At 38.9% G+C, this 27597-nt stretch overlaps 1 protein-coding gene and 1 long non-coding RNA gene across 2 annotated transcripts in view; both read left to right on the top strand.

The window, feature by feature from the left end:
- The window catches only part of LOC310717812, a 433295-nt gene extending 421469 nt beyond the window's left edge, over positions 1 to 11826 (top strand). Inside the window, exon 2 of the long non-coding RNA XR_014530940.1 lies at positions 11705 to 11826. This is a non-coding gene — a long non-coding RNA (uncharacterized lncRNA). The remainder of the gene's footprint in view (positions 1 to 11704) is intronic.
- bmi1b (bmi1 polycomb ring finger oncogene 1b) overlaps positions 1 to 27597 on the top strand; it is a 439238-nt gene that overhangs the window by 352475 nt on the left and 59166 nt on the right. The gene's annotated exons all lie outside the window — the stretch shown is intronic.

Genomic DNA, 27597 nt, shown 5'->3' with positions numbered 1-27597 from the left:
ACAACCTACAAAAAATACCAGGTAGGCGTGTGCATAGGACGTGTGAAGAAGGAATTCTGAGTAAACCCCACTCCCTGTTACAAACACTTGACCAATCCCACCCATTTTTTTAAATACCTGTCCAATCCAACCCACTCCCAGTGAAAACTTGACCAATCCCACCCACTCCAAGTGAAAACTTGACCAATCCCACCCACTCCCAGTGAAAACTTGACCAATCCCACCCACTCCAAGTGAAAACTTGACCAATCCCACCCACTCCCAGTGAAAACTTGACCAATCCCACCCACTCCAAGTGAAAACTTGACCAATCCCACCCACTCCCAGTGAAAACTTGACAAATCCCAGTTTTCCCAGCAATCCCTCTTTCTCTCACTACAAGCATGACCAAATCCACATACTCCCCAAAAAAGTTCGACCAATCTTATCCACTCCCACATCCCACTTTCTTTTACTAAAAACTATGACCAAATCCCCCACGCTTCCGAAAAAAGTTTGACCAATCCCACCCACCCCCACTGAAAATTTGACCAATTCCATCCACTCTCACATAAACTTCCCCTACAAATCTTCAAATCCCACCTACTCAAAATCAATATTTAAACAATCCCACGGAATCCCATTGACATTTAGACTAAACCCACCTTCTCACACAGAACATTTGACCAGTCATACCTTCACTAACTCAAAGCTTGACCAATCCCACATGCTCCCAATTTTCCCAAAGAAAATTTGAAAATTTTCTCCCACTGAAAGCTTGTCCAATCCTTCTCACTTTCAATAAAAGTATGACCAAACCCTCATGTTCCCAAACATTTAACCCATCTCAGCCACTCTTGCAGACTTTTGTTGAAACCTGCTTTCCCCCACTAAAAGGTTGACCAATCCCACCTGCTCCCACAAAAGCAGATCACTCCTGCAACGTTCCCGGTCTTGTTCCAAGTTTCTAATTCCAGGCAACTCTGCACATGCATGTTTTAACACTGGGCTGTCAGTCAATAAGTCAGTGAACATGACTCTTCTAGGCCAGCTTGCTTAGGAGTCAGTCAAAAAGAGGCACCAACTGTAAGCACACCAGAGAAGCTGGAAGCTCAAGAAACTGCTGCATTCAGCAAAAAAGAGGGAACCCAAAATAGAGCAATGAGGTTTTTTAAATCCTCTTGCAATCAACACATTATGAATTTCATATGTTATATTACTTTTGCTTTATGATGCTGAGATGTTCTGGACATGTGAGAGAGGCGAGATTGAGATGTTCTCGACATGTGCAGAGGAGGGACATGGGGTATATCGGTAAAAGAATGCTGAGGATGGAGCCACCAGGAAGGAGGAAAAGAGGAAGCCCAAGCAGGAGGTTTATGGATGTGGTGAGGAAAGACATGCAGGTAGTTGGTGTGAAAGAGGCCGATATAGAGAACAGGGGGGTATGGAGACGGATGAACCCCTGTGGCGACCCATAATGGGAGCAGCCGAAAAAAGAAGAAAAACATTACTTTTGCTTTATGCATTGGTTTGAATTTTTTTGTCATAGCTGTGACTCTATGTTAGAAAGTTGGAACTTTTCTCCCAGGTTTAGTTCTTCAAGTTTGCTCAGCCTTCTGGGAAACTTCCACTAACACTCCCAGCTATTGTCCTCATTTCTGCTTCTTTCCTTTTCATTGTTGAATATGCTTTATTTAGTATCAACTGTCAGCCATTGTTGTGCTGGTGGGTAAATTGATATCGTTCATCAGTCAAGACAGCAACAAAAGAAAGCGCACAGGCCCTACGTTCTGCCTCAGAGGCCCCTGAATTCTTTTTTTTCAAGGCAAATTTGCTCCGGCGTGAGATAAGTCTACCTACGGACCCGTCCAGACAGATTAAAGATTCATAAGATGTATCGAATCTGTGTGGAAATCCCAAAATGTATGCAATTTGATCAAGCAGGGGATTAAAAGCCGTCATTGTGCTCATCAATAAGGAGCGTTGGCGGCTTGGCGGTATCACATTGATGGCCGTGTATTAATACCGTGCCTCCTTATTGGCCAATCAGCTGATTGTTTGGAATGTAAATGATGCTGCTGATGGCTCCGGTGACTGATGGCTTAAATTCCAATTAATCAATTGCTTCATCAGTTGCCCTAATTCAGATCAAATATCTCCTGAGTGCACACTCTTCTTTCAGTGGTATTAGGAGAAATAAATGCTTTGGAAGTCATTTTCATCAATCTAGCACACATGCCAATAAAGCCTCATGGACTGAGCCTGGGTTGAGGTCTTAATGTCTTAAGTGTGTGAGTGAGAAGGGAAAAAAAAGACCTGCTGAGAGATATGTGTTTTGTACAATGCATTATTTGTATGGACACTTGTTCAACTTTTAGTGTTTTTGTGTATTAATTTTATTTATTACTACTACCCTATAACACTATTCATTTCTCTATGGAAAGTCATTTTTTGGATTTAGGATTTAGGATTTTTGTAAAATATTTTAAGGACTTGTCATAAACATGTTCGTTACTTTTTTTTTAACTCCTGAAATATTAAGATCCTGCTCCGACGTTTCAGTATCGCATCGCCTCTCGATCTGAGCCGCCCTTTATCGTGCAGCACAATAATTTTTTGCTCTATTGTGACACACAGAATGTGCCCATTGTAAGACCTGCTGACTAATATTACAAGCCTCTATATTAGCTGTTTATGACAGGTCATGTGATATGCGGCTAACGACACCCCATCCGACCTCGGGCTTTAATTTACGGGATGCGTGCGCTGCCTTTTGTGACGACCAGAGCACATATCAATCCATCTCTGGGCCTCCTGAAGCCCGGGCCACGTCACGAGCCTTGTCAATTATACAAAATAAAATCAAGTATTCATAAGTAGGCGGTAATGGGATATTGGCTGACAGATTTAATAATTCAGTTTTGCTGAGGCTTAACTGGCACTAGTTTGTAGCTAATGTTTGGCACGGTAAAAAATTCATCGCAGACAATGCTGGAGTGAGAAGGCACGAATAATTATGCCTACTTAATTTACTCCACGTTCCGCCGGATGAAAAGCTTGTTTGCTAAAGAGTGCTTGAGCGTTTAAGCGAGCCCAGTGTAAAAGGTACTGTAATTTGATTTATGAATTTGATCCCCTGACGCCCCTTCAATTTCATTCATCAATGTTTCATCAGGTGCAATTATGCATTGTGCCTTCTCTCTTCATGCCTCCATTATCGAGTCTGCGCTTTGTCACGGGGTGCGTAATGGTTTTGCTAAATAGTCTATAATGCTTCTAAAGAGATGCTTGAACGTGTCATTTTTATTCCTCTTTTTTTCTTTTAAGATGAGATGAGATGACTGGAGCACCAGCGTGCAAGCATCAGGGCCTCAGATGCACTGTGTCACTGTCGAGGTCATTTTTCTTCCTGGATTGTGTGACCTTGGTATCAAAGTACCTTAATATTCTCTATGGGCAAAGAAAAAAAAAAAAATCGGAGGGGAAAAAGATTTGTCTTTCATTTTAGCACTAGTCTAAAATTATTATAATTGTTTTCTTCTACTTATTATTATTATTATTATTATTATTATTATTATTATTATTATTATATGCTTATTATTATAAAGGTATTATAAAATAATAATAATAATGATAATAATAATAATAATAATAATAATAATAATAATAATAATAGTTTTATAATCATTACCATAATCTTAATCATGATAATAATAATAATAATAATAATAATTATTATTATTATTATAATTATTATTATTATAGTGTTACTGATTATAATAATGATGATGATTGTTATTAATACATTTTACTTTGATGATTGTTATGTAACATCAAATGCTATTTGATTTTATACAGTTACATTTTTAGTTTTGGATTTTGTCATCTCATTTATAATTAAATATTAAAACTAATAAATGATGTATGAAACATGCTGGTGTGAAAAAATAATCTGCCTCAAAGTGAATTGATTAAGAAAAAAAAAAAAAGAGAATATTTTTTTTATTAATTATTGAGCAATATTGAGAAATATCTTATTCTTTGCTTTTTTATTCATTTATTGCTACAGTATTGAACATGTACAAGTTAATTCATGTAATCACTTGTGTAAAAACAGCTATAAAAAACTGCCAAGACAAAACAAACATTTCATGTTACCAAAAAGCAGGAAATCCTCAATCTTTACTGTCCTTTACTGCACAAAACAGTGGCACTGGAGACTCCTTCATAAATGTCAAATAAACCTCAACAGAACTGTTGTCCAAACCGGATTTTCTTAGACTGTAATAAGACCGCATTACTATCTTACATGCTTTTTAATATTTATTATATATTCATATGCACTTTGCATATTTCATATGTTTTAATTACTCTTATGGAGCGAATATTAAAGATTGTTGAAAAACAATTAAATTCTCTCCTTCTTTTCTGTTAGAACATAAACAGATCTTGGATATTGATTAGTCAAGGCCACCTGTGCTTCATTCATCCTGGATGCTGATTGGCTGGCGGATTTTAAAATGTATCTATAACCAGCAAAAATGTCATGATTCAGCAGTTCACGTTGCAGTCTTTCTCCTGCCTTTGGTCCATACAGTGTTCACGACTCAAGGAAACTGGGTGTTTTTCCGACTCTATTTCTAGGCTAATGTCCATCTGAGGGATTAAAAAAAAAAAGCACATGTTTCCTGCCAATAGATCGATCAATAGGTCAGAAATCCAGGAGCAGGACAATGTTGGAAGATCAGGATCGCATAAAGGCAGAGGTCAAGACAAACGTAAACTCTCATTTGTAAAGCCAACGTTGTCCATATTCGTTCCCCTACATAACTTTTTATAGAAATGTGAACATTTTGTGAACTCAGTGGTTTTAATATAAAAATATATCAAACTCATTAAACACTAAGTCTGCTGAATTCTCCATTCTGATTTGCCAGGCTGATTAAACATTTATATCATTTTAAAATGCTATTATTTCTAGAAGCTTCTATGGTCCTCCACATTCCACTCAAGCAGAGCGAGATCTTCAATAAGTTGCCATTTTCTGAAGAAATTGGATTGTTTTGCATTGTTGGAGTCTCCAGTGTCAGAGCTTTACCAGTCAAAGGTAAAAATATAACCTCCAAGATTTCAGACAGCCTTTATAGCAGCTGTAGTGATACCAGGAACTAACACATTTCTGCAACATTAGGTGTAACTATAAATGGATAAAAAGTACATCTTTATTTTAACAATAATATTGTAACTGTGTTATAAGTTATTTACATAACCATGTTTTGTAAGACAGCAAGACCCCAGGGTGTGTTTTCTCTTCAGAACTGCTATTACTGTATCATTGTTAAGTGTTTACAGGCAGAAATGAGGGGTGTAAATTCTTAGTATTTTTTATTTTAATTTGTCATATATTCAAATATATATATATATATTATGTATTAATTGTTGAATTATATATATATATATATATATATATATATATATATATATATATATATATATATATATATATATATATACACACACACACACACACACACACACACACACACACACACACACACACACATACTATATATAAGGAAGGGATAGTTTAGTAGTTAAGACATTAGACTTTCAACTGCACGCTCAAATACCAGTACCACCATGCTACCACTCCTGGGCCCCTAAACAAGGCCCTCAACCTTCAACAGGTCACTCTGTAAAAGGTGTCTGCCAAATGCCACAAATGTAAACTAACACTTATTTTCTTAAAATACAAACTACAAAATATGCATTATATACCTGTAATCGTCAGTAAAGAAAATGAATGGATATAATTCTAGGCATCTCTTAACAGCATTTCTCTCCATTTCCTTTAGTTCTACACCACTCTGTATATGTTCACTATTAAATATATACAATACAATTTATTCTAATAAATGTACACCAATAAAGGCTCTGGAAATCAAATTGCACTGAATTTGTTATAATATGAATCAGGATCATTTAAAGCTAACGAGTGAGTGATGAAAGATGCGGTCAGGAGGGAGAGGTTGGTGAAAAGTGTGCGCTAGGTGAAGTGAAACCCTCCTCGGAGGCAGCGGACACGGCGAGCGCTCGGCGGTCGTGAACCCCATCGATCTGAGGCATAATTCTCTATGAAACTGATGGATGAGGGCAGCCATTGACAGAAAGGGTAAAGACCACTTTGAGACGTCCCCTGTGAATAAGTATGATGGAAAATAGATTGTTGAAAAAGATTTATGCTCGTTCTCCTCTGCCACAATAGAGAGAGAAAGAAAGAGAGAGAGATGACATAATCCAACATGCAATTCTGATCACTTTACACACACACACACACACACACACACACACACACACGTTCCACATGGATACCTACCCATGCATACATGCTCAATATATATATATATATATATATATATATATATATATATATATATATATATATATATATATATATATATATATATATATATATATATGGCGCTTTTACACGCAGTGCTGTTTGCAATTCTGATTGGTCAAAAGGCTCTGACAGATGTTCCAGATGCAAGTCATTACTTATGTACATTAATATAGTTTCCATAGTAATAACAAATACATAGGGACTTGTATAATAATTGTAAAAGTGTAATAATGAACGGATACAAAATTGTGTGTGTGTGTGTGTGTGTGTGTGTGTGTGTGTGTGTGTGTGTGTGTGTGTGTGTGTGCGTGTGTCGATGTGGGGTCACAGCAGGGTCATGTTTACATTAATGAGAAATTAGCTGCTGTCATAGACCCAGATCTGAACTGAATCTACACTCGTTCTGTTCTCGTTCGCTCATCACTCCATCCATCTTGCTCAATCATCTCTAGTTTTATTTATTTTTTTATTTTTTTCACCCAATCTCTCTTTCCTTCTCTCTCTCTCTCTCTCTCTCTCTCTCTCTCTCTCTCTCTCTCTCTCTCTCTCTCTCATTCATAGTTAAGTACTTATAATCTTACATCATCTACTTAATTTTAGTCTCATAAGCCAGGACCACCTTTATCCATTTCTCTATTTGTATTTCCCCCTTCTCTCTCTTTCTCCCTCTCTCTCTTTTTTCTATTCACTTCCTCTCACTTTCATTCCCTCCAATTTAACTCTCTCATTCTTTTCTGTTTTTTTTTTTGCTCCACCGCATGTAAGAAAAAGAAAATAAAAGCAAGAGAGAGGGGGAAAACCTTTTATCCTCTCTCATATTCTCTCACTTCTCTCCTCATCCTTTCTTTCTCTCTCTCTCTCTCTCTCTCTCTCTCTCTCTCTCTTTCTCTCTCATTCATTGTCTTTTACATTCAGTCTCTCTATTTTTTTCTCTTTCAATTTTTCACCATTTAGCTTTTTGCCTTTTGCTTTTTCCCACTCTTTCTTTCATTCCTGCTTTATTCTTCTTTAAATAATACCTTTTTTTTACGATGTTTACTCATCTCTTGGCTGCTTATACACGTAGCTGCTTCTGGTCTGGACTTTTCTTCGCATTCTCCTACACGCCGAGATGCAGTTGTTGCATTTCAATAGAACCTGAGTCGTGTGAAATCCCCCCCAAACATTGATTCTTTTTTTTTTCTTGTATTCTTTTATTCCTTTAATTAAGTTCTTAGCCTTTCTGCTTCTCTGCGAGAATAATTACTTGCCTCGGTAACAAACTCTCATGCTTGAGTGAACCGATCGCTCGCTCTTACTGTACATTTACATAATAATTAAAATTCAAGAACGCATGAAATGGACTCACTGTAATCTTTTTAGCTGCTTGTTACAAACGCCTGCTTTAATGTGGGACGTTTTATTCCCCTCTGAGGCGACTCTTTACAGTGCAGCGCATGCGACCGTATTTACCTTAATCCGTTCTGTGGAGTTTATATTTGATTAACATTTATCATCCGATATTGCCGTGTTGTAAACAGAACCCTGATTCGGAAAAAGCACAGCTGTTTGGATCGCCAGCAGGCATCTGATTGGATCATTTTATTCGACATTTCATCTTATTCCATCTCATGTAGTTCCAGTACAGAAACAATTTCCCATTTAATCTTGATTTACAGCCCTGTTCCACCAAATTCTATTCTCCTCTTGGAGGTTAGTTAAACATTTACACATTCGACATGGAGTTTTAATGTTTCGGATTAGTTCCATTCCAGACGAAAGCTCTGCTTATGCAAGAGAGTTTCTTTCCACCTCGATCTCTGGTAGGACACGGAGAGTGTTGGTAATACTGTATAGTTTATCATATTACGCTCGAGCAACAAACTGGCAAACAGTTCACTGTGTGGACTAAGGTTTTATTTCTGAACATTTATACCTTATTATAATACCCTGCGATAAATTCCACTCTTCTGGGAAGATGTTTCTCTAGATTTTGTAATGATTTTGTGCGCAGTCAGACACAAGGGTGTTAATAAAGTTTGTTACTAAAGTCCTTGACCTGAAAAACGTTGAAGACCCGTGTACTACATGATATGCTTCAGATCCAGACTAAGGTAAACCAGTATTGAAGATGCTGGAATATATGAATATATGGTTTTACTAGTGAGTAATGACATGAATAACATGTCAAACCAAATCTGTTCTTTGGCTCTGCAGAATTGAAATTCATGGAACAAACTACAATTATGCCCACCTACTCCTGGCCCTTGTATTACACCAAGCCTTCTCTCCATAGTGCTTAGATTCAGATTAGTTCAGATCACATCTTCCCCCAATGCCGACTCTCAAAACATCTTACTACGATCATGGCTACTAAAACATAGCTCAAATCCTGAAGTTTTTGAAGTAATATTAGTTGAGCAGATATAAATTAATCTGATCTATGCATTCCCAGAATGCCATTTTAAAAGCAAAGATCTAGCTGGAGGTCACCGCTGTCTCTAAAATAACCCCTCTTTTTTAAAGACAGAGGTCACATATTAAAAAAATCAAATCAAATCAAACAGCCCATCATGTTCATTTTAACCCTGGTGTCATGGCCGACTCCATGTGTGGCCTCGGGCTGCAGTCGCTGGCCCGCAGCTTCCCATGTAAGCCCTCTCTGCAGGAGGGGATGAAAATTTCTCTATGTTTGGGACTATTTTTGTAATCCTGCTACACAAACACTCTCTCATTCCAGTTGAAAAGGGAGAGGACAAGGAGTAATTAGATGCTCGCTCTATATCACATATGGCTTTAGATGTTTTTTTGGTGAGGATTGGCATGCAATGAGACATGCATGATGTCACTATATACAATTGGTAATTCAAGGCCAATGTAAGGAACATTTTGGAAAGCAGCCCAATGAGATAACTTATTGTTGCATAAGTAACATAAGTTGTTTTAACAGTAGGACCAATCAATAGAAAGAAACATTTGGTACCCGGGATTGTGGTATAACAAGCGAGTGAGGCTACAGGCAAACCACAGGAAACTAGAGCAAATATTTAAAAATAAACAATATTAAACAGTAAAGAGAAAAAAATATTAATAATGAGGCATAAGAAATGTATAATTATCTGCACACACTTGTAGATAATTACAGCTTTCTTATGCCTCATTATTAATTTATTTTTATCTTTACTGTTTAGTCACGTTTACATTTTTAGTCACCTGACGATGCCTTTCCTCGACAATGCCGCAACGTTTCAAAGAGTAAATAAAACGACGGGCTGAAACGTCAGAAAGTAAATAAACGCGGGGCGGAAATGATGCAGGTCAAACAGTTCACAGCTCATGCGCAGTACAGGGATGTAAACGTTTTCAGATGTTTGAGGGTGGATTGGAATCAATTGTGATAAAAACGATAGTGTGGATGCGAAGCGTTTTTAGATGGAAACAAACGCTTTAAATTAATTCGGACTAGACCGCAATATAATAATTTACCAGTCACTAGTCTAGTTAATTTACTCAACATCACTAATCTGGTGCATGCCTTCAAATGCGATGCCTCCCAAGATTTCATTTTGGGTACATTGCTGCCCCAATATAGTGAACTTCTGAATGGATCACGCACCAATAATCATATGAGTTTCCTGAACCCTGGGAATTAATGGTTAATGCTAAAAATATGTCTTCTTTGACCTGTCACTAGAATGTCAAGAGATTGAACATCAATTGATGCTATTGAATGCATGAGAAGTCATTTCCATAATGCATCCAGCTTTCATCTCTCAATCCATCCAATAAAACACTTGTAATTGGTTACGAGGTCAAAGGCGTTCAGACACTGGAATGACCGGGCAAAAGGAACGTCCCAAATCTTATCATGAAAGAAATAATATATTCAGTATGGCAAAGTGGAGGTATAATGCCTTTTGTTTTGATGTGTAACCTGAGAGCTCGATGGAGATCAGGAGATGTCACCCACTCACAGCTGTCAGTCACACGTGTGACGGACAGAAGCATGTTTGGCCGATGAGACGAACTGTCAGCCCCATCATCGTACCCTGTGGGGTAATTTAAGCCTCTGCGACGCTCAGGAATAAATCGTCTCTCGGGCACAAGCGCCTCCTTTATCTCTCTCTGAGAACAGGAGATGACACCAGCAAGATCTTCGCTTCAGATTTTGCTCTCTTCCCAAAGCACTTAATGTGATCAGAGAATTAAAATTTCAAACGGGTCATTTCATGATAGCCTGGGCCCCAAGATGCTCGGACGCTGGCTTTGGGTTTCCTGTTGCCGCAGTGTCATAGCTACTTCTCTCACTCGTTCTCTCTCTCTCTCTTCCTCTCTGCGCTGTTTGATGTGATCAGGTAAATTTATTACAGGCCGTGAGGTCATCGAGATTTTCTGTAATTGGACCTTGGCTGAATTGTATTAACGGATCTTTGCGGCAGTAAACCATGGCATTTACATTTAATTAGTTTTATTGAACTGCTGACCGTTTTATTTGTGAGTCCGAGCAGCGTTATGATCTAGGGCATATTTTAATGATCTTTAAATAAGACTAAACAAATGTTGCCCTCGACCCACCAGAAATGATGCCTTATGCCGACATGGAAATGACATCGATGAGGACGTGTGATATGTAGCCATTATTCAGAAATATCTTGATTGCTAACGATTTACTCCTTAGCTGAGTGCAAAAAAAATAAACATTAGACAGCAGAGTCATTTTGAAGTCTATGAGTAGATACTGTTTGCTTTTGGTACCTATTAAGAAAATAATGGAATTGTAATTCATTATATTTTATGTATTAGTATCAATTTTATTTGACATTTAGTAGATAGTTGCTTCTGCAAAACTAGCAAATTAATACCGTAATTTCCGGACTATAAAGCGCACCCATATATAAGCTGCACCCACTGAATTTTACAAATATTTTTATTTTGAACATAAATAAGCCGCACCTGTCTATAAGCAGCAACTGTCTACACTAATGTACTTTACCCAGGCTTTAACGATAGACACGTCACACATGGTGTAACTTGTCAAATATGTTGCGCTTCCTTTAGGAGCATACCGCTATGCTCCTTTAGGAGCATAGTGGTATTTTGGGAATAGCATGCCAGAAGCGAGCTCTCCCTTCACCCAGACTCAACACGTTACAGAGGCTTGTATCTAAACAGTAGCTGACCAAGAAAGTCATTGTTCACTGTCTTCCTCCTTCCTTTCACAACTATTTGTTTTGGGAGTTTATCTTTTGGCATCGTCGTGCGTTTAAAAATCACCCGATGGAAGTTTTTTCTCCCGATGCCGTGCAGCTCAGAACACAGGTGAGGTGCACGACACGTAAGACCATTTCATTGGTCTAATGTTATGGGGTTCAGTTTTTTGGCTTGAAGTTTGTGAAACCGGGAAAAACCCAGGAAAAATTCATAAATTAGCCGCTTCGTTGTTTAAGCCGCGGGGTTCAAAACTATAAGCCGCTAAAAAAGTAGCGGCTTATAGTCCGAAAAATACGGTATATCATATAATAAAGCCAAGCACAACAGTACCAAGCCAAGTAACAAACAGTTGGAAACTGTTTCATTCTGGATCCTGTAATGCTACATTAAGTTTTAGTTAGCATATATATTGTTAGCGCGCACCTGTTTTTAGCATCGTATTAAATGAAAAAACTCTTTTAATCAATCTTATTTTTTATTTTATAACTGCAGAATTGTATTTTACAGTAGAAACATGTAAGGAGCATAGATATGCCCGAGTGGAAGCAGTTAGCATATGGAAGCTCTCTGTTCTCCTTGTGAAACCACAATGTGACCGTTGCAGGTGTAGCATGTTAGCTGTCGAGTCTGAGATTGTCATAAAGTGCATGCAAAGTAGCCACAAGTGAAGTGGCTGTCAATTTCAGCCATTGTCTTTCAAACCGATCTTTTCTTTCGCTCCTTTCCAAAATGTCCGCTCTGTGCTTTCGTAGCAGCATCAGTCACTGTCCTAGGCACATAAACAATCTCGCCGTTGTCCTTCCTCATCTTTTTTGTTTGTTTCTCTCGGTTTGTGTCGCTGCTCTCGGTCTGGGCAGTTGATGAGAGATGCAGCTCGGTCCACCGAGGCCTGCCGGGGGGATAAGCTTCCCGTGTTTTGCTATGAAAGCGATTCTGAATGTAACCAAAGAAACTCACTTAAACGGCCGAGGCCCAGGACTGAATAATTCAGTGCTTACAATCAATTTTAACCCCCCATGTGTGTGTATGTGTGTTGAAGTGAGGGAGGGCACTTGCAGGCAGTTCATGGGAATGTTGACGGCAATGTGCACAATGCAGATCTTTAGCAAAATTAGAAATGCATGGAGGGAGAGAGAGAGAGAGAGAGAGAGAGAGAGAGAGAGAGAGAGAGAGAGAGAGAGAGAGAGAGAAAAAGCAAATATGTGTGTGTTATGTCAGATAGTGTTTATTGCAACAATGCACTTTATAAATCCACCTGCTTTTTTCTGACGTTAAGTCGATTAATGTATTAAAAGATTTTCAATTTTAACCACCAAACCAAGACTTTGTTTCAGATCCTTCAAGATCTGACTTGTTAGTGGATTAAAGTGGATAAAAAAATTTAATAATGAGTCAGATATTGAAATGATTTCAGTAGCACTTTTGATTCAAGTGGACTAAATTAAGACCAATCAAAATCAGGACAATAATGCAAAGTTCATTCCAACACCCCAGTGCCAGAACTGTAAAGAGACTTTATGTACTGTATACCAAGTATACCCAAGTGTGGGACCAGTCGAGGAGGAAGTGCTGGAAGAAACTCTAAGCTATAGTAACACTAATAGGACAAAAACACAACCATTAAAATACACCAGTAGGTGTCTCTGAGGTGCTTGTGTATGTCCAGCCGCTTCACACATATCTTTCTCTAACAGTGTTTTATTTCTTACTTAAGAAACACACGTATACGTTCATGTTTATCTCTCAGCCATGACTTATAGTGACTCATAATCTGGATAATACGTTGTGTCAGGCGGAGTGTGTTCGAGGAAGCGCGTTGGCACATTCCCAGAGACGCGGTGTCAATTTCGTGGCCGCACCATCACACATTGACAGCAAGCTGCTACATCGCTCTGTACAATAAGCAGCATCATAATGGCAGAGTGGATTATAGCAGTTGTGGGTGGTAAGAGACAGACACAGGACACTGTGAACCCTATCAATTATTTCTGTCCTGCTGTGGGTAGGACGGGACACAAAAAAACAATAAAAAAGTCCTCTAGATCAGACACAGTGGTTTCGACCACGTCTGGGGTGGAAACCGCCATCAGTTCTCACGACTGAGTGCAAAGCTGAAGGTAAGGTATTGTATGATATTGTAGAAAAGAAAAACTGAGCAATTTACAAAGCTACAGTGTCAATTTTAGGTCACGTAATCAGCGATCCACCTGTGTTATGCACCTGCTGTTAACATTTTTGAGTGGTTTTATAAATAACAGCTGCATTTATTCAACATTATAATAATCCATATGAAATGTAATGAATAAAGCACACTATATGGACAAAATTTATATAAAATTTCCCCTTTGCTTGAATAAGGAGACCTAAATATGGCTAGCTACATGATGATATGATGAATTAGAGTGGAAGATCTCCTGCTATGGAGATCTGACCTCATTGAACACCTCTGGGATAAATTAGAATGCTGACTGCACCCCAGGCCTCTTCATAAGTACCTGAATATCTCCCCAGAGATATATGAAGGTTATTATGAGAACAAACAGGGATAAAACATGCAATGTGATGCTCAAGAAGCACATCCCAATCTTACGGTCAGGTGTCCACAAACTTTTGAACCAGATAGAGTGTATATGAAATGTTTGAAAATTGTTTGTTAGAATTACAGCAAAAAGAAAAGGCACAAAACATGACCTGAGGAGACTCTCATGAGATCTGATTGAAATAGTCGAACTGCACAAGTCCATCATCATCATCTTCATCATCATCATCTCTGTTCATCTTCCAAAAACGTTCTGCTTGTGTTTATAGATTTAGAATGTTCTTCCCGAGTTGTGGCCGAGGTCCAAGTCTCTCCATCGTGTGCTCCTCTGCTGGTCGGAGAGGTCAGAGATGTCGAGGCTCACTTCCTGAACATCTGCCTGAGCTGATCAAAGGCTGCCGGCTATTTCTGAGCTCCATGCTGCTCCAGAGCCGCAGGCACATCCACCATTTTCTGTTTGTTTATTGCTTCATAATGTATCTACTATTTGTTTTTTTCCTTGCAGTTATTTTCATTTGCCTTTTTTTTCCCATCCTGTTTGTGGGAAGCGTTTGTCCATTTATGCTTTTATAATTTCTATAAGAAACTGATGTTTATATTGGACTGATGCCAGTGAGAGTCTTATGCTCCTCTGATGCTCTGCTGTTCGCTATGGAATGTAACGTGGAATAACTGACATCTTTCATCTTTTTCCACTGTCTGGGTTTTCTTTTAGTTTTATTTTCTCTTCTTAAATTTTCTTTCATCTATTCATCCATCCTTGTTTTTTGCATTTCTCAGTTTTTTTTATTACTTATAACTTATATTACTATAATGTTTGTATTTCCTTCCTATCTCCATCCCTCAAAATGCATTGTCTATTTTGCTTTCTGAATAACATTCCAAATGCCTCCATCATGTCCGCCTGCTTGCACAATAATTCCGGTAAATATACATTCATTTGCATGCACAGTTGTGTGTGAGTGTATGTGTGTGTATAAGAGAGGGAGAGAGAGGGAGGGACAGAGAGAGAGAGAGAGAGAGAGAGACAGAGAGAGAGAGAGAGAGAGAAAGAGAGAGAGAGCCCTCCCAGGTGATTCAAAAGTCAGCACCATCGTTCTGAGGTCAGCATGTTTCCATGATGTTGTTATTAATGTTAGATCAGCATGCTAGCGAGAGAGAGAGAGAGAGAGAGAGAGAGAGAGAGAGAGAGAGAGAGAGAGAGGAATCTGTATGTGTGTGTGTGTATGTGTGTGTGTGTGTGTGTGTATGTGTGTGTGTGTGTGTGTGTGTGTGTGTGTGTGTGTGTGTGTGTGTAAGAGCGAGAGAGAGAGAGAGAGAGAGAGAGAGAGAGAGAGAGAGAGAGAGTCCTGTCACAAAGAGAAGCTTTGTTTATGGCCTTCAGTCTTGGCCACACACAGGCCTTAGCAAGAGAGCATTTCCTGTCCTGATTCATTCTCCGCTCCATCGTTTGCATAACATGTGCCTCTATTAGCTAAAGAGAGAAGGAAAAAAGAGTCGTCTTCATTTCCCAGGTTACATTACATAAAGATTACTTCATTACTACATGCAAAAGTTCAGTATGTTACAGCAGCATGAGGGTTTTACCAACGCTCCCAAAGCAAAATAAATTCTGTAGTTCAATAATAACAACAAATCATGAAATAGAGCGACCGTGACACAACGCATCACACAACATAGAGCTACATCACACAACATTTAGCTACATCACACAGCATAGAGCTACATCACACAACATTTAGCTACATCATACAGCATAGAGCTACATCACACAACATTTAGCTACATCATACAGCATAGAGCTACATCATAACAACATTGAGCTACATTACACAGCATAGAGCTACATCATACAGCATAGAGCTACATCACACAACATAGAGCCACATCACACAACATAGAGCTACATCGCACAGCATAGAGCTACATCACACAACATAAAGCTACATTACACAACATTAAGCTACATCACACAGCATAGAGCTACATCATACAGCATAGAGCTACATCACACAGCATAGAGCTTAATCACACAACATAGAGCTTAATCACACAGCATAGAGCTACATCACACAACATTGAGCTACATCACACAGCATAGAGCTAGATCATACAGCATAGAGCTACATCACACAGCATAGAGCAACATCACACAGCATAGAGCTTAATCACACAACATAGAGCTTAATCACACAACATTGAGCTACATCACACAGCAGAGCTACATTACACAACATAGTGCTACATCACACAACATAAAGCTACATCACACAGCATAGCGCTACATCACACAACATTGAGCTACATCACACAGCATAGAGCTAGATCATACAGCATAGAGCTACATCACACAGCATAGAGCAACATCACACAGCATAGAGCTTAATCACACAACATAGAGCTTAATCACACAACATTGAGCTACATCACACAGCATAGAGCTACATTACACAACATAGTGCTACATCACACAACATAAAGCTACATCACACAGCATAGAGCTACATCACACAACATTGAGCTTCATCACACAGCATAGAGCTACATCATAAAGCATAGAGCAACATCACACAGCATAGAGCTACATCACACAACATAGAGCTTAATCACACAACATAGAGCTACATCGCAAAGCATAGAGCTACATCACACAGCATAGAGCTTAATCACACAGCATAGAGCTACATCACACAACATTGAGCTACATCACACAACATAAAGCTTGATCACACAACGTAGAGCTACATCACACAACATAAAGCTACATCACACAGCATAGAGCTACATCACACAGCATTAAGCTACATCACACAGCATAGAGCTACATCAAACAGCATAAAGCTACATCACACAGCACAAAACTACATCACACAACATAGAGCTACATCACACAACATAGAACAACATCACACAACATAGAGCTACATCACACAGCATAGAGCTACATCACACAACATAGAGCTACATCACACAACATAGAACTACATCACACAACATAGAGCTACATCACACAGCATAGAGCTACATCACACAGCATTAAGCTACATCACACAGCATTGAGCTACATCACACAGCATAGAGCTACATCACACAACAATTTAAGACTGGGATGTGAAGAGTCCTTGATAATGTTGTGAGCTCTGCGCAGACATCTGCTGTGGTGAAAGTGTTCAATGGCTATAATATTCCTATTATCATTTTTGTCTCAAGACTTTTTGCCTAATCAACTCAGTTTTTGTGAAAAGACTCTAATGTGACTCTCAGCACTCTGATCTATTAATAGAATTATATTAATGAGTCAAATACTGATTGATTTCTATTACAATTTTCATGAGCCCAAAACCTTTAAAAAAAAAAAAAAAAACCATTTAAAACGCAAATAAGGCCACGTGTGTTGTGACGAGTTCGAGTCAGGAGTTTCTTCCGTCATTTCTTTCTTTCAAAATGTTCAGCTTGCTGTTGAACGGACGCAGAACCGTACGTTTGTGTAAGTAGATACACAAAGTGATTTGACCAAGTTCAAAACAGAGCATGCTCTACACTGATTGGTGGCTTGTTAAGTTAAGAAGATTTTATCTACTCATAAATTTAAAGGATTGACTGATTTCGCAAAATGTAGTTGAGTAAAAAAGAAGACATTTGACTTTGAAATGTAGAGAAGTAAAAGTAAATGGAAACACTTCAGTAAAGTAAAGATACTGGAAAAAGCTACTTAGGTACAGTAATGAATTACATTTACTTCATTACACATTAACCACACTAACAGAAGATTATAGTTTTAAATTTGGCTTTATTTACACTATATGGACAGAATTTCTTTTACACCTTATTCCACTTTTAGTCCTAATTTGCTGTTATTATAACCTCCACTCTTCTGGGAGGATGTTCCAGTAGATTTAGTGGAACAGATTTTGTGGTGATTTGTGCAACATGTGTGTTAGTAAAATCAGGTAGTGATGTAGGTGAGCTCAAGTGGAAGAAAAATGTCATGCTACTACATTCAAAGACATCTTTATATAATACAATTCAACTTTGGGGTAACAGGTTGAGAAAAAAAACACACATGGCTGGAAAAGTCAGGTGTTCCAATATTTTGTCCATATACTGTATACACATTATCTCTGATTCAATGCTGTATTCAGAGTCCCTCTCTTTCTCTTTCTCTCTCTCTTTCTCCTTCCCCACATCTGTGTGTGTGGCCCTGCTTGTTTTATCTCAGTGTTTAGGAATCAGACCGCAGGGTGTCATCTGCTGTGTTGCGTGTCACGAAAACACATGCATACCCAACGTGTCGTGGATCTGCAACACACACACACACACACACATAATGATAATACGTTTGTGCACAAACAAGGACCCGGACTCGTCCTCAACCGAGCTCGGTCGCTCGTGTAAACAGAACGCGAGCTTTACAATCTAGTAATAATGCTGCGTGACTAATAACGTGCGGTTGCTTTCGGTGTTAATCCCTCATTTCTGCGCCTTGTGTGGATCAATAGTCATTTACATGCAGCCTTTAGGCCTGCGCTTTGTATTAAACAGCGTGACAGCAATCTCCTGGAGCGAATATTTAGATTTTTTTTTTAATAGCTAAGTACAAAAAACAGGGAAGTAATCACTCATCGGAGAATTTACTATAGGCCAAAAAAAGCAGGGAAGAAAAAAAGGACCTTATCATGCTCAGTTTCTACTCTATAATTCAGATTTTCTAATAATGATATCTACTCTTTATAAACGGAAATCATGGGACACGTAACTTTTTCGGCCACGTGTGCTTAATTCTCAAACTGTTAACACAAAGTTAGAGCCACACAAGTGTATAGGACGTATTTGGATGTTCTCGCATAAAATTTCACTTCACTTTCAGCTTAGGGATCCAAACCTTTTCCAGCATGACAATGCTCCTGTGCACAAAGCCAGCTCCATGAAGATATGCATTATATGGGTTGGAGTAGAAGATCCCCTTCTATAGAGCTTTAAACTCAACTCTATTGAACATGAATGAATGATCGCTGACTAAACCCCAGGCCTTCTCACCTCGTCTACATCAGGACCTGACTTGTCTCCACAAATCTCCACAAATACACTCCATAATCTAGTGGAACATCTTCCCAGAAGAGTGGAGGATACTTTAACAGCAAATGGAGACTAAATGTGGAGTGGGATGTTTTAAAAATAAAACTTATGGTCCAGTGTCTACAACATTTTGTTTTGTGTTAGCCGCTAGTTTATTAGTGTTTTCCACTCTAAGCTCTAACATAGTTTATGGTAAAACTCCTGAGGAAAAGGGCGAGTTAGCAAAGTGACCGATTCACCTCACAATGCTCTTACTCACATAAAGTTTTAATTGAAACCAAATTAAATATCATGGTAGCATTTGTGGTAGCAATCTTGCTAAAACAATACAGCCCTTTTGTAAAGCAAACTTTCATATAACAAGAAAATTGTTAACTCCATTGATTAGCTCAAACTTCGAAGGACTGTGGTGTTACTTAACAAAGTATCTACATGGTTGTTTCCACGTTGATATTATGTTTATGTCCAATATCCTGTTTTATTTATGAATTAGCACTGTTTAAAATCTCTATATATAAAAACAGACATACAATTGCGAATAGTAAAGCAGCTTCCGCTTACATTTTGTTGTGTTAGCATTTTGAGTAGTAGTGATAAACTGATTTCTTTGCATCTGAGGTAATGCTAATCACTATCCATGTTACCTTGTCAAGCGAGAGTTACTTAAAGCAGGTGATAAAAAAAAAAAAACGCAGCCAAACAGCTGTGACTTTGGTCTTCAAAACACCTCATATCTATCTTATGAGAATCAACACAGAAAACTAAACGCTAATGATAGTGAGTCATGCTAATCGGTTCACTATTAGCTGTGTTGACATTTGGAGTGACATATTTGTCGTAGTATAAACAGTGTCTGCCTCTATTCTTGACTTGTTATCCTTGTCTTCGTGCCCCAGACATCCTTCGTCCTTTACGTGTTTTGTGCAACACCGCCGACCTGCTAATGGGACACTTAGCCGTCTGGGTTTATGTCATCCAGTCCCAGAGCGGTGCATCGGATGGCTATGCTTTCGGCCACCCGCCTCCCTTTATCGATCTGCGGCCAGCAATCGGAGCCCCGTGGTGTCCCCCTTTACCGTCTCCCGTACCTACACACACAAACACACACACAAAATGCCACTCTGTCGCTGCTGGCCTGACCTTGACCCAAATTGACAGAGATTCAAACTCTCGTTGTAAACAGTAGCATTTTTGGTCAAGTAAATTTATTCTTTCTAAATAATAGTACTCTCAATGTACCTACACTGGACACTTTAATAGGAACACCTGCACTCCTGCTCATTCCTGCATCACATTTGACTCACAGGAGTGAAACCTGTTGTGATTTCTGTTCTTGTAGCCTATTCACCTTATGGTTGGCCATTTCCTGTGTTCCGAGATGTTTTGCAAATTAGGCCGAGTTGGGTTATGGGTTAGCCTGTTTTGTTTTTTTTGTTTTTTGTCATATTTGCACGGCTACTTTGCAGTTCAACCTCATAAAACGTATATTCCTACATTTATTTTCCTAGTGTGACACTACACACCACTGATTCAACCTCATCAAAATGAGTATATCCAACACAACCCTGCCCTCCTCCTCCTCCTCCTCCTCTCTTAAAGACCTTAATTCCTCTGATCGCCCCTCTTGTTCCCTCTTGTCAAGCCGCATGGCCTCTTGATTTATGCTGTCTCATTTAGTGGGGAAGTCTTCCTCCTGTGGCCCGTGTGTGAGAGAAAAAGCTGAGTGTCTGCAGTACTCCTGCATGGCCCATCATCTTCATCTAATATTAATAGCGCATCCGTCTTCTGAACAAGACCTCGATAATGAAAGACCAAATTAAGAGAAGGAGGGTGATATTGATCAGAGAGGATGTGTATATAACTGGAGAAGAAGAAGTAAAAAAAGAAGTAGAAGAGCTGTATCTAGTAATTAGCATGTCATTTTGCACCTTTTGCCCTGGATGCCACGTCAGGACACTACACACTCAGTGTACTGATTTCGAAACTGATTGGCCACTGAACATAACCATATCATGGGTTTACTATTTTCCCTTTTGTAATGCAAAAAAATCTTCGCTTTTTGGATCCCCACACCAAGGCAGGATGTCCCTTAAATCCGACGCAACATGTTTAGACGCTGAGCACAAAAGCTCAATATTTAACAACAACTAACCCAAAAATAAGCAACTGGCGTAACTGTTGTTTAGGCAAATAGATGCATACACAGAAATGGCCTTGTTTGCAATGAATCGAATATGTCCACTCTAAAATCCTTCTCCGAAAACGCTGTGTGTGGTCCCGCTTCTCGGCCGCTCACCACTGCGGCCACTTTTGTGTTTTTTTTTCGCATTCATTTTTCAGCACAGACCGGCATTGCTTATAATAAAACCGTATTATGGAAACATTTAGGAGTCTTGACAGACAGTGACAAATTCAAATATCAACACAGAGATATGACAAAAGGGCATCCAAAGCCGTCTGCCAACGCTTGCATAAACCATATGAACAAATGAAGGCTGAGATGGAGCTACCAAGTTTCTCTCCCTGCTCTGGCTGGCAGAGATCAATTCATCCTCAAATAAATACTAATTTTCGTAAGCTGTAGTATTAAGGAGGGTTGATAAGACATTTTGTCATTTTAGAAGTGTATGAAGTTTAGTTGGCATGTTGGAGATTTTAAACAGAATACAGATCATTTCTGAACCTCAAACTCTGAAGAACAAGTCATGGGCAAGAGTGGCGAAGGTGAAAGAGCTGAAAACATGGTAGCTTTGAAATGCAAAGTTAGACCTATATTTGGAATATGTACATATTATTAGTCGGCTAATAGAAATTTGTTGGAACAGGATACCAATGGGAAAAATAGATGAAACTACAGAAAATACACAAATAGAACAATAATGAAGAATGAAGAATAATCTATCTATCTATCTATCTATCTATCTATCTATCTATCTATCTATCTATCTATCTATCTATCTATCTGTCTGTCTGTCTGTCTGTCTGTCTGTCTGTCTGTCTGTCTGTCTGTCTGTCTGTCTGTCTGATCTGAAACAGGAGGTTTTGAAATCCAGATTGTAGTTAGGTATTAAAGCTATATTATAAAACAGTACCCCCTATTCGGGTTATTAAAACTCTTTTCGAAAGATAACGACCCTTGATTATCTATCGAACGCCTAAAGAACAATTGAAGGACACTGTTTCCATATTGTATGTCTTGACCAGGCAAGTATGTAGTAAAAAAATGCTTAATTATTCGTAATTCGTATGAAGATGGAATCTTCAAGAAGACCATCAGAGCTCAGGCTCTCAACACAACCCCTTGAGAATTCCCTTTTGGAGGACATGGGATACTCTAGGACTACAAGAACCTGTAGGACAACCAAATAATGGTTTGTAATCTAGGTTGAAGAAGAAACCCATAGGCTTTAGGATTAATTAGGGGGTAAGAGTTTGCATGCTTCAGGGTCAGAATCCTGTGATTAGGGTAGTAGCCATCCATGCCAGGCAACAGTTAGGAAATATTTCACAAGGTTATTATTTATCTGCTAAGATCCATTCCTCTTCACTGAGCTAACTCTAAGCATAAGCAGGACCACTTTTTTTTTTTTTTTTTTTTAAAGTAATCCCTAATGTTTAAAGTGGATGTCTAATAGACTAAGCCAAGCAAAAAAATAAAGGGAACGAAATCGTAGAATATTTGCTGCTCTAGTCTTGCCACACAGTGACAGATGCTGAATGAATGTGGCAGCACACATATTGCACAAGCTATGCCAAATGTGGCTATTATGGCTCTATGCCATTTGAGCTCTTGCTCTCTCTTCATGAGCAGGACCATCAGTTTGTCGTCCCCTGAGACCAACATGGAGAGAGAATTTCGCCGTTGTGGGTGCTAATCACGTCAGGCGGTTTAGGCTTTCATAAACAAAGAGGCCAGAAATTAGGCCACTCAAACAATCTGGTAATTCAGTAGCGCCGAGGAGCTGCCACTATTTATTCGCCGAGGATTATGAATGAGTGTGCAAAGCCATTGCCCTCTTAATGAGGAGCCTGTGATAGTACAGCTGCTCACAATTAAAACGGACTTCCCTGGGCCGGCCCGGGGCTTGGCCCTGCGTAAATAAACGCCAGGTTCTGGATGAGGTGGAGGGAGGGGAAGCCCTGCAACAACAAGGTTTGATTCAACCGAAGAAGAGAATGAGGGGTGGGGGAGTGACAGAATGGGGAAACAGAGAGATCTCCCTGCCCTGACCTGCTGCTTAACAAATGATTCTGCTCTAAGGGTCTTGTCCTGTGAGACACACACATATACACACACACACACCTGCAAGAAGTAGAATGATGAAATTAATTATAATATGGGAAACTGTATATGGGTTTTTTTTTTTTTTTTTCGAATAATAATAAAAAATGTAATAATAAAATGACCTTTGAATTTAGACATAAGAATTCATTTAGAAATAAAACAATAATGATCAAGAATTACACACCAAACTCGTGAACACAATAAGGCAACGAGACAATTACAGAGCCGAATAAAACAAAACAAAAAATAACTGGTAAAAGGCAAATGAAATGAAAAGTTCAGACTCTGAATGTTGACTTGTGTATGTGAATTTTGTCCGTCTGTAGTTACGTTTAATTCCAATACAATAGCATTAAATATAAGTGTAGCCATTTCTCTGTCGTTGCTCGCAGACTTGAATTTGATTAAATACTTGATTACTTATCAATTCATACCGGAATCATTTTCATGCATTTTATTTTTTTTTGGCTGGAAAGCAGCTTTTGGACAGTCCGAGAACTTTCTGAGCAAGTTTCTGAGAACCCGCCGATGCCTTCCTTTCTTCCTGAAAGCTCTAACTTGTTAATCAGTCTCCCTGAATACATAGTTTTGTAACCTTGACTTTCTAGATAAAGTTGCACCTGTCAGTGCTGAAAGGTCACCCTCAGATGTTAATTAACCTGGAGGGAAATGAACCAATCAGGGCTTTTGAGAGTGACATTTTGCAAAAAGGGCTTTAATCTTAAAACCCTCTCCGTTTTTTAGCGTCTCTTCCTTCCTAGGAAACATGCTCGTGCGACCGTTTCGGGTAAAGCGTGAGTTCAAAAGCGCATCCGAATGTCAGATGGTGTAATTAGTGCACAGTAGCGAGGAGATACCTGGACCATTACTGCCTCCTGCTGAAGAAAGAGCATTCACAGCTGTCCCGAGGGTCTGCAAAACACACAGTGATTATCTACTTTATATCATATCAATGAAAAAAAAAAAAAAGAAGAAAAGTTGCAAGAAATGTAGTTTTAGATATTTATATTTCTCAGAGACATGGTTTTCCAAGTGGAATCTGTGCGAAACAATAAAAAATACAAAATAGACAAAATATCCTGACACCTGACTTTTCCAGGAACCACTTTATAGGAAGTACTTTTTCTTTCTTTTTTCCTTCCTTCCTTCCTTCCTTCCTTCCTTCCTTCCTTTCTTTCTTTCTTTCTTTCTTTCTTTCTTTCTTTCTTTCTTTCTTTCTTTCTTTTAACTTAATATTTTACATTTGTGCGCCTCCAACTTTGTGGAAACAGTTTGACGAACAAGGTGTCCAAATACTCCTGACCCTATTATGTATGAATTCATTCCCAGACTATGTTTATTATTGTAACGTGCGATTCTTCTTCTTAATGTATAACTTTTTTTTAAAGCCTCACCATTCATCCTTTCATGTGTTCAAAAAGGTGCTAATTGATTTACTGCTTGATTTATTTTTATTGTTCGAGTCTGATAGCTGCTTTGATACACCAGGCACATTACGAAGGAATTTCTTTGTAAAGATGACCCCAAAAACATACTTGTGGCGCAACAAAGACAATTTCTTTTTGTCCTGGTCTTCGCACTCAGTCTCTGCAGGCTGCCTACACCCAGAAACCCCTCCTCCTGCTCCCCCTCTGTTTCACATTCCCCCTGCTGGGAATCTTAGCCTGTCATTAGCGGTTTTACCCTCGACATGCAGAAGGAGGAGATATCAGTGATCATAAGCCAGTACCCCCACCCCCTACCCAAAAACACACACACACACAAACACACACACACACACACACACACACACACACACACACACACACACACACACACACACACACACACACACACACACTTCCTGATTTCTATGTGACCCTTCCATGGCCATCTGGTGCACACTAAGGACTGCCACTGTCATCTGCTGATAATTAGTGTCACCTGCACACTGTGGCCGACGATAAACACTCGGCCGTTAGCAATGACTGTGTGTGTGTGTGTGTGTGTGTGTGTGTGTGTGTGTGTGTGTGTGTGTGTGTGTGTGTGTGTGTGTGCTGCCTGGTTAGAGCAGAGGGACTGGCAGGCACCCTGTTTTAGCTTGTAATGTAGGGGCTGGCGCAGTCAGTAAGGGTCATAATTAAGCTCTTCGTCACACACTCCAAGCCACCAAACAACGTATGCAAGGCAGTGAAAGGTGTGTGTGTGTGTGTGTGTGTGTGTGTGTGTGTGTGTGTGTGTGTGTGTGTGTGTGTGTGTGTGTGTGAGAGAGAGAGAGAGAGAGAGAGAGAGAGGGAGAGAGAGAGAGAGAGAGAGAGAGGGAGAGAGAGAGAGAGAGAGAGAGAGAGAGAGGGAGAGAGAGAGAGAGAGAGAGAGAGAGAGAGAGAGAGAGAGAGAGAGAGAGAGAGAGAGAGAAAGACAGACAGACCAATCCAGCCATCTACAGCAGGGGGGCAGTGACTAACGAAGATCACTATAGGAAGGGTGAATGCAGGGGAACGTGGCATGTCCCAAATAAATGTACACAGATTTATCTTATGAAATGTAGATAATTAAGTGAGACATGTTTGATGTCTGAAATGTCCTGAAAATGTATGTCTTTCGTCTTTCGCTCATCTTAGGACATAATGTAAGGAATAAAATGTCCAAGGTTACAGGACCAAAGACAACAGTGTGTCTGTGACAGCATGTGGCTTTGTATTTATTCAAAATGTAGAATTGTATCTTTTTTCTTCCATCCATCCTTCCATCCATCCATCCATCATCCATCCATCATCCATCCATCCATCCATCATCCATCCATCCATCCATTCATCTAGCCAGCCAGTCAGTGAACTAGTTATTTTCTTTCTTTCTTTCTTTCTTTCTTTCTTTCTTTCTTTCTTTCTTTCTTTCTTTCTTTCTTTCTTTCTTTCTTTCTTTCTTTCTTTCTTTAAGACGGAGTTTGCCTTTTTTCTTTCTTTTGAATAGTTTCTTTCTTTCTTTACTCTGTAAACTCTACTGTATTGGTGGTCTTGTTGTTCTGGCCGAACTTTTAACCTCAGTTTTTCCCCCTACAATTATCTAAAGTTTGTCCACTTTCAAAGACGCCAGAGGGGAAACAAAGATCTACAATCTGTCCTATCTTCATAAATTCGCTCTCTTCTCAGTTATGATGCGAAGCCGAACATGTTTACTCGTCCGCTCAGCGGCGGCACTGTCACGCGCCATGTTGCGCCACACGACCTCCTTCCAGTCGTATGTTTACATGCTGACCTTCGAGTGCACAGGAAGCCCTTCAGGCTTCATACACAGCATCTGCAATGATAAATACTTCCCGTCAAATATTTATAACGGCACCGCAGAAGCAAATTAGAGACGCTGCTCTCCAAAAGACGCTCATTTTTCTTTCTTGTTTTATTGCTTGTTTTTTGTTTTTTCTTATTATAAAATCTGGAATTATTTGTCCGAGTCTTGCGAACAATAAAACGCTCGGATGTCCTAATTGAGGGTTTTCCTTTTCTGAAAGTTTGTCTTGAAAGTTTGTCTCCACTAATGACTATGACTATAAATGTACAAATATCTCATGAGCTGAACATTGTGCCAAAAAAAGAAAGAAAGAAAGAAAGAAAGAAAGAAAGAAAGAAAGAAAGAAAGAAAGAAAGAAAGAAAGAAAGAAAGAAACTGTTTAAAAAAAAACATCTAATTTTAACATCATTTTCTACAGTCGAATAATAAAAAATTTAAAAAATTTCATAAAATAAAATGGCCTTTCAATTTAGACACGAAAATTAAATTAGGAAAAAACACAGGTCCGTCTAGTTTACTCTGACTCTCTGTTTTGGCATTTGGAGAAGAATTTCATTCGGATTCTGAAGATTAGTAGCTAAGACGCACGGCTGAGATGATCAAATCCTCGGCTCATTCCAGGATTCGTATGCCACAGATGTGGGAAGTCGGAATTCTGAATGATTATTTGCAATCTCCATGTGTTAAAAAATATAAATAAAATAAATAAATAAACAATAAAAAAATAGACACCTTCATGCAAATCTTACTCAAAATATACTTATAATAATCTATAATTTACATAAATTCTAGATTTATGATGCAAATACATGTATATGATCTAATGCAAAATCTTGTCCATAAAGTATAACTGGA

The sequence above is a fragment of the Silurus aristotelis genome, assembly GCF_946808225.1.
Source record: "Silurus aristotelis genome assembly, chromosome: 22".
NCBI classification, from domain to species: Eukaryota; Metazoa; Chordata; class Actinopteri; order Siluriformes; family Siluridae; genus Silurus; species Silurus aristotelis.
Note: the sequence above shows the minus strand (reverse complement) of the source record. Positions and strands in the feature narration are given on the sequence as shown.